Raw genomic sequence first — 8,120 nt, 5'->3', positions numbered from 1 at the left:
ATAACTACTAGGATGTGGTGGTAAAACGCTCACAGTAAAGCAAATATCAATGTCTTACAAGTTCTTACCATGCAGCAGGCGGTGATCGGCAACCAGCGGTGTTAAGTAACTCCGAATATTGAGTAAAGCGATTGCCAGGGGAGCGTACGTATACACGGTGTAGAAATATGTGGAGCTGGGTTGGCTATATATGGTAGCAAAAGATTAGCAATAATCAATTCAAAGATGCAATGTTGAATAAACGCTCAACGACGGTACTGTGCTGGTCCTAGGCTAGACCGAACTAGAGACGCGAGCCTAGAACACTAATGAGGTCACGTCGTAGCACAACTAGCATCAATGAAGGACACTAAGTAGCTCTGGACAGCAAGATATAAATGAAGATCACAACGGCAGTAAAGATAATGAGGTGAAACAACAGCCAAGCAGGATATATCAACAACTTTGTCTCCAACTTTCCTCTGAAAAAGTTTGTGCCGATTTTTTTGTTTTTTTTTCTTCTCTCTTTTTTTTCTCACACTTTTTTTTTCTTTCTCTCCTTTTTTTTTCTCTGACTTTTTTTTTCTCCTTTTTTTCTCTTGTTTTTTCTCTCTCTTTTTTTCTCCCTCTTTCCAAAACAAACTAGATAAGATCCAGATTGGATCAAGTGAAGATGTGAACGATCTCAACTATTATTATGACAATGAATGATGGGTTGGCTCTGATACCACTTGATAGAGACGAGGGTGTCCCGATCTTTCGATGAGATGATAACTATCGATTTGGTGGAGACGACTTTGACGATCCGACTACAAACGTGCACGACGTTGCGCCTTAGCAATCGCTAAACCAATCTCCTGAGGTTACTGACGATGCCGGAAGCACGGTCAGCCTGACCACGAAGGTCTATTCCTGCAAGCAATCGAAGAACGAGCAAGAATATGATAAAGCAATCTGAATATTGCAAATATATATGAGGTATTGATAATGGTGGGGATCCGGAAGCGGTCTTGGTCTGGTCGTTGGACACAAACGAAGTACACGAAGTTGCAATAGCTAACTTTTAACTAAACAAATCCCAAGGAAAAGCTACTAGATGGATCTACTTATATAGGAGCAAGGGGTGGCGGCCAAGGAGGTGGGAGGACGTCCCAAGGCAGCCTAAAACTAAATCTAGGTCGTACAAGGCCAATGGGCCCAAGTGGAGGTGATGTAACACCTTTGGACTTGTAGTTTGACTCGGATTCTGCTGCAGCATCAGATTGTTTCGTCCACAACTCAACGCTCCGGACGAATTTGAAGGTGATTCCAATTGGGTTGGAAAGTGCACGAAATCTAGTTTCCAACAAAAAAAGAATCACCCAATTCGGAGTCCGTATGAAAAACTTGTGTGCGTTTTGAGTTAGGTGTGTCTGTGCAGTCCGAATCTGAATCCAGAACGTGAGAGACTTGGACTCTATCTTCTCTTGGGCCAAAAGTGACGTGAAAGAACTTTTTGGACAGCAAATAAACATCTCTTTCTTCCTTATCTTCATATGTGGATTGTACAAATGTCCCATACACCTGCAATTAGACAAAACACAAAAGTGTGTGAAGTATTTTTGTTCTGGATAACATAAATAGATTATTGAATAGTTTGCACTAGAAATCACCTGACAAATATGCATATATGCAATATTTTTGGTCATATCCAAGGTAGTCATGTCCTCATCATCCTCCCCTTCTTGAAAATAAAGCCGTCCTCGGCGTTGCTTAATCTGAAATGTGGCTAACAAAAGGGACAAGGTGTACATGTTGTATATGTATATGTCATCCATTTTTACTTCCCTTGATTTTTGCATATATGACACATGAATAGATGAGTAACTTGCATAGTTCATAAAATCTAAAGCCAAAAAATTAGCACAAGAAGTAGAAGGCATGAAAATATTGCAACTCAGTTTGCACATATAAGTGAAGCTCTTATTCATTTCAAAAGATTGACAATGTTCATCATTAAACCATCCCAACATTGGTGAATAAACCTTACTTGCATCAAATTTACATGCTACAACATGCTTAAATAAGCAAACATGCAATAAGTCATTCAACACAGAATCATCACCAAGATTAGAGGTCACATCAAAATGATTAAACATTGGTTCTTTTGCATCAATAGTTAATTCAATGGGTGCACTCAAAATTGTTGGTATTTTAGTTGTTTGATCACATGGCAAAGTCAAATTATCAACGTAGTCCTCTAAAATAGGTGGTGTGATCAAAATAGTGGGTAGCTCATCAGATGGTGCATTCAAATTGACAAGGCATTCATCATTCTCATGTAGAGATGGAAGATCAGTACCTTTGTCATTACCTCTTATGATCAACTCAGATGATGTAGCCACTCTCGGGGGCGATGTGTCACATGGTGGAGGTGATGTAGTCCTGACAACAACGGATGTGGTTGTCATAGTATGCCTAGTAGTTGAAGGAACAATCATATCAACTCTTGGAATGTGCACCGTGCGCTTGTTCTCCTCGTGGCCAACACGTCGTTTTATTTCCTGTTCAGCTTTGCAAGCAAGATGAAACAAATGGTCCATAGAATAACACTCTTCATGAATTAGTATCTCTTGAATATCACGGTTTAATCCTCCCCAAAATCTATCCATAAAATCATCTTCACTTTCTTCTAAAGAGGAATGCAACAAGGTAGTTTGTAAATCATCATAATATTTTGTTACTGTTTCACTACCTTGTTTTAAGTGTTGCAACTTCTTAATCATGTCACGAGTATAATAAGCAGGGACGAAAGTATGTCGCATGGCAAGTTTCAAATCATCCCAAGTAGTAGGTATATAATCAGGGTGTAACCGACAATATTCACTCCACCAAACCAAAGCATAACCAGTGAAAGAACCAACCGCAACCTTAACCTTTTTATGTTCATCAAAATTATGGGAAGCAAATATATTTTTTATGTCGAACTCCCATTCAATATATAAAGCAGGTTTAAAACGGCCATTAAATGGTGGTATAGATACATTAACCTGATCATGTGCATTTGGATGTTTGTGCACCTCTCGTGACGGTTGTGGTATTTGCAAAGGTGGTGGCACGTGTCCCGTGATCGACAAAGCCCATGAATTGACTCTGGATCCTGTCATGATTAGTAGAACAAGAAACAAAACCCAAAAATAATGTTCCTATAACTACTAGGATGTGGTGGTAAAACGCTCACAGTAAAGCAAATATCAATGTCTTACAAGTTCTTACCATGCAGCAGGCGGTGATTGGCAACCAGCGGTGTCAAGTAACTCCGAATATTGAGTGAAGCGATTGCCAGGGGAGCGTACGTATACACGGTGTAGAAATATGTGGAGCTGGGTTGGCTATATATGGTAGCAAAAGATTAGCAATAATCAATTCAAAGATGCAATGTTGAATAAACGCTCAATGACGGTACTGTGCTGGTCCTAGGCTAGACCGGACTAGGGACGCGAGCCTAGAACACTAATGAGGTCACGGCGTAGCACAACTAGCATCAATGAAGGATACTAAGTAGCTCTTGACAGCAAGATATAAGTGAAGATAATGATGAAAAACAATTGCCAAGCAGGATATACAACAACTCTCTCTCCAACTTTCCTCTTAAAAAGTTTGAGCCAATTTTCTGCTAAATTCTTGCAAAGAATGCTACTAACTCAAGCTTTCCAATGCAAAAAGAATCACTCAATTCCGAGTTGATATGAGGAGTCAAAGAATTCTAAAACTGGCCTGAAAAATTGGAACAAGCTGTGTTCACGAACTTCAGAGGGCAAAAAGACCTATTTAGAAGCCGATTTTGAGGTGTCAAATATTGAACAAGCTTCTGCAACTATTTAGATGTGGCTCGTCTCTAGCTTCAATTTGAGTACTCACGGAGCCAAAACGGACTTCGTATGAGGAAGATACACATGTTTTACTGAACAGTGCGCAAAACAGATTCCAATCCGAATTCAGGTACGAGATTGATTCTAGATAGATTCGATTTTTTTTCTCTCCTTTTTTTCTCACGCTTTTTTTTTCTTTTTCTTCTCTCTCTTTTTCTTTTTTTTCTTTCCTTTTTTCTCTTTTTTTTCTCTCTCTTTTTTTTTCTCCCTCTTTCCAAGACAAACTAGATAAGATGCAGATTGGATTAGGCGAAGATGTGAATGACCTCAACTATGATTATGACAATGAACAGTGTGTAGCACGTGGTGGAAATTAATAGATGGGATGATGGACGGCGGAAGGGATAATGATGCAGCGGCGGCGTGACTAATGTGAACAGAACTCGAAACTCTAAACGAACTAGACACTAAGACCAGCAACTCGACACGACGATGCAACCGATAATTCAACTATGCAAGCAATGAAAAGAAAATTGCAAAGGCTCAGACTGGCTTGGACCAAGGATGAATAGATCTAACTCTTTTTTGTGGCTTTTTCTTGGATAATAGGTAAGAAAATAAATCTAATGTAGGAAAACTGAAAATTCTCACCGAGCAACCTGAAAACTGATACCACTTGATAGAGGCGAGGGTGTCCCGATCTTTCGATGAGATGATAACTATCGATTTGGTGGAGACGACTTTGATGATCCGACTACAAACGTGCACGACGTTGCGCCTTAGCAATCGCTAAACCAATCTCCTGAGGTTATTGACGATGCCGGAAGCACGGTCAGCCTGACCACGAAGGTCTATTCCTGCAAGCAATCGAAGAACGAGCAAGAATATGATAAAGCAATCTGAATATTGCAAATATATATGAGGTATTGATGATGGTGGGGATCTGTAAGCGGTCTTGGTCTGGTCGTTGGACAGAAACGAAGTACACGAAGTTGCAATGGCTAACTTTTAACTAAACAAATCCCAAGGAAAAGCTACTAGATGGATCTACTTATATAGGAGCAAGGGGTGGCGGCCAAGGAGGTGGGAGGACGTCCCAAGGCAGCCTAAAACTAAATCTAGGTCGTACAAGGCCAATGGGCCCAAGTGGAGGTGATGTAACACCTTTGGACTTGTAGTTTGACTCGGATTCTGCTGCAGCATCAGATTGTTTCGTCCACAACTCAACGCTCCGGACGAATTTTGATAGAGGCGGGGTGTCCCGATCTTTCGATGAGATGATAACTATCGATTTGGTGGAGACGACTTTGACGATCCGACTACAAACGTGCACGACGTTGCGCCTTAGCAATCGCTAAACCAACTCCGAGAGGTTATTGACCACGCCGGAGCACAATCAACCTGACCACGAAGGTCTATTCCTGCAAGCAATCGAAGAACAAGCAAGAATATGATAAAAGCAATCTGAATATTGCGAGTATATATGAAGTATTGATAAAGGTGGGGATCCGTAAGCGGTCTTGGTCTGGTCGTTGGACACAAACGAAGTACACGAAGTTGCAATGGCTAACTTTTAACTAAACAAATCCCCATACACCTGCAATTAGACAAAACACAAAAGTGTGTGAAGTATTTTTGTTCTGGATAACATAAATAGATTATTGAATAGTTTGCACTAGAAATCACCTGACAAATATGCATATATGCAATATTTTTGGTCATATCCAAGGTAGTCATGTCCTCATCATACCACCATCGTCATCACCGCTGCCATATACCACCATCATCATCACCGCTGCCATATACCACCATCATCATCACTGCTGCCATATACCACATATTCACCGCCATCTCGATATTCCGAGTCCACCTCCATCAGAGATTCGCCACCAGTCCGTGTTCCACCGCCCTACATTTATCCGCCATGATAGAGGCGGGGTGTCCCGATCTTTCGATGAGATGATAACTATCGATTTGGTGGAGACGACTTTGACGATCCGACTACAAACGTGCACGACGTTGCGCCTTAGCAATCGCTAAACCAACTCCGAGAGGTTATTGACCACGCCGGAGCACAATCAACCTGACCACGAAGGTCTATTCCTGCAAGCAATCGAAGAACAAGCAAGAATATGATAAAAGCAATCTGAATATTGCGAGTATATATGAAGTATTGATAAAGGTGGGGATCCGTAAGCGGTCTTGGTCTGGTCGTTGGACACAAACGAAGTACACGAAGTTGCAATGGCTAACTTTTAACTAAACAAATCCCAAGGAAAAGCTACTAGATGGATCTACTTATATAGGAGCAAGGGGTGGCGGCCAAGGAGGTGGGAGGATGTCCCAAGGCAGCCTAAAACTAAATCTAGGTCGTACAAGGCCAATGGGCCCAAGTGGAGGTGATGTAACACCTTTGGACTTGTAGTTTGACTCGGATTCTGCTGCAGCATCAGATTGTTTCGTCCACAACTCAACGCTCCGGACGAATTTGAAGGTGATTCCAATTGGGTTGGAAAGTGCACGAAATCTAGTTTCCAAAAAAAAAAGAATCACCCAATTCGGAGTCCGTATGAAAAACTTGTGTGCGTTTTGAGTCAGGTATGTCTGTGCAGTCCGAATCTGAATCCAGAACGTGAGAGACTTGGACTCTATCTTCTCTTGGGCCAAAAGTGACGTGAGAGAACTTTTTGGACAGCAAATAAACATCTCTTTCTTCCTTATCTTCATATGTGGATTGTACAAATGTCCCATACACCTGCAATTAGACAAAACACAAAAGTGTGTGAAGTATTTTTGTTTTGGATAACATAAATAGATTATTGAATAGTTTGCACTAGAAATCACCTGACAAATATGCATATATGCAATATTTTTGGTCATATCCAAGGTAGTCATGTCCTCATCAATCAACCTGACCACGAGGGTCTATTTCCTGCGAGCAAACGAAGAACAAGCAAGAAACTAAGATTGCAATCTGGATATTGCGAATATAAGATGAAAGCTTTATTGATCAAGGTGGGGTTCTGTGACGCCTTTGTCTGGTCGTTGAACACAAACGAAGTACGCGAAGTTGCAGCTATGGCGAACTTTTAATCTAAACAAAACCCAAAGTCTAAACGATGCCCTAAGGGCTGTATATATGGAGGAAGAGGGGGGAATTTCGTGGCCCTTGGTGGAGGGGTCCGAAATCAACCCTATCTCTTGTTTCCCCACACATACGGACTCTAAAAATAGCCTATACTTATGTATTTCGAAATTACATGGGCCTGGCCCAATAATAAGGTGACGCAGCACCTAAAATAGCCTCGGGACGAAATTTATGAAGTGGCATCTTGTATATTTCGTCCAAGGCTTCATGCACCCATTATGGTGGCTTCAAAGTCCTGAAATCATCACTTGTAACTCCGTTCTTGTTCCCCTTGGGCATGCCATCATCTCCATGCTTGTTCTTGCTCCAATGTTCACCCTTCTCCAAGCTAGGCCCTTCATTTATAAGCAAAACAAATGTATCCAATTTAGGCAGCATCATATTCTCATGAACATTAGAAACATTACCAAGAAACGAAAGTACCTGGTAATTTAGTTGGCGTGCACGAGCTCTAGTAATTGGTCCAGTATGTATAGCAGCAGGGGCTGTGGGTGTAACAATTGTATTGATGTCCTCATCATCCTCCCCTTCTTGAAATGAAGTCGTCCTCAATGGAAGTTCATCTTCCTCACCCAAATAAGGCTTCAAATCTGCAATGTTAAAAGTGGGACTAACCCCAAAATCTGCAGGCAGCTCAAGTTTATATGCATTATCATTTATTTTCTCTAACACCTTAAAGGGACCATCAGCACGTGGCATTAGCTTTGATTTGCGCAAATCAGGAAATCTATCCTTACGCAAATGTAACCAAACAAGATCTCCAGGTGCAAACACAACATGTTTTCTACCCTTATCTCCAGCAAGTTTATATTTAGCATTCATACGCTCAATGTTTTCCTTAGTTAACTCATGCATTTTTAAAATCAATTCAGCACGTTGTTTAGCATCAAAATTAACCTTCTCCGAAGATGGAAGAGGCAACAAATCAATAGGTGCACGAGGTAGGAAACCATACACAACTTCAAAAGGGCACATCTTAGTAGTAGAATGCAATGAACGATTATAAGCAAATTCAATATGAGGCAAGCATTCCTCCCACATTTTCTTATTATTCTTTAAAACAGCCCTAAGCATAGTAGACAACGTTCTATTGACTACTTCAGTTTGTCCAGCAGTTTGGGGGTGACAAGTAGTACTAAAAA

The sequence above is a fragment of the Triticum aestivum genome, chromosome 2B, assembly GCF_018294505.1.
Source record: "Triticum aestivum cultivar Chinese Spring chromosome 2B, IWGSC CS RefSeq v2.1, whole genome shotgun sequence".
NCBI lineage: Eukaryota > Viridiplantae > Streptophyta > Magnoliopsida > Poales > Poaceae > Triticum > Triticum aestivum.
This window is presented reverse-complemented; position numbering follows the sequence as displayed.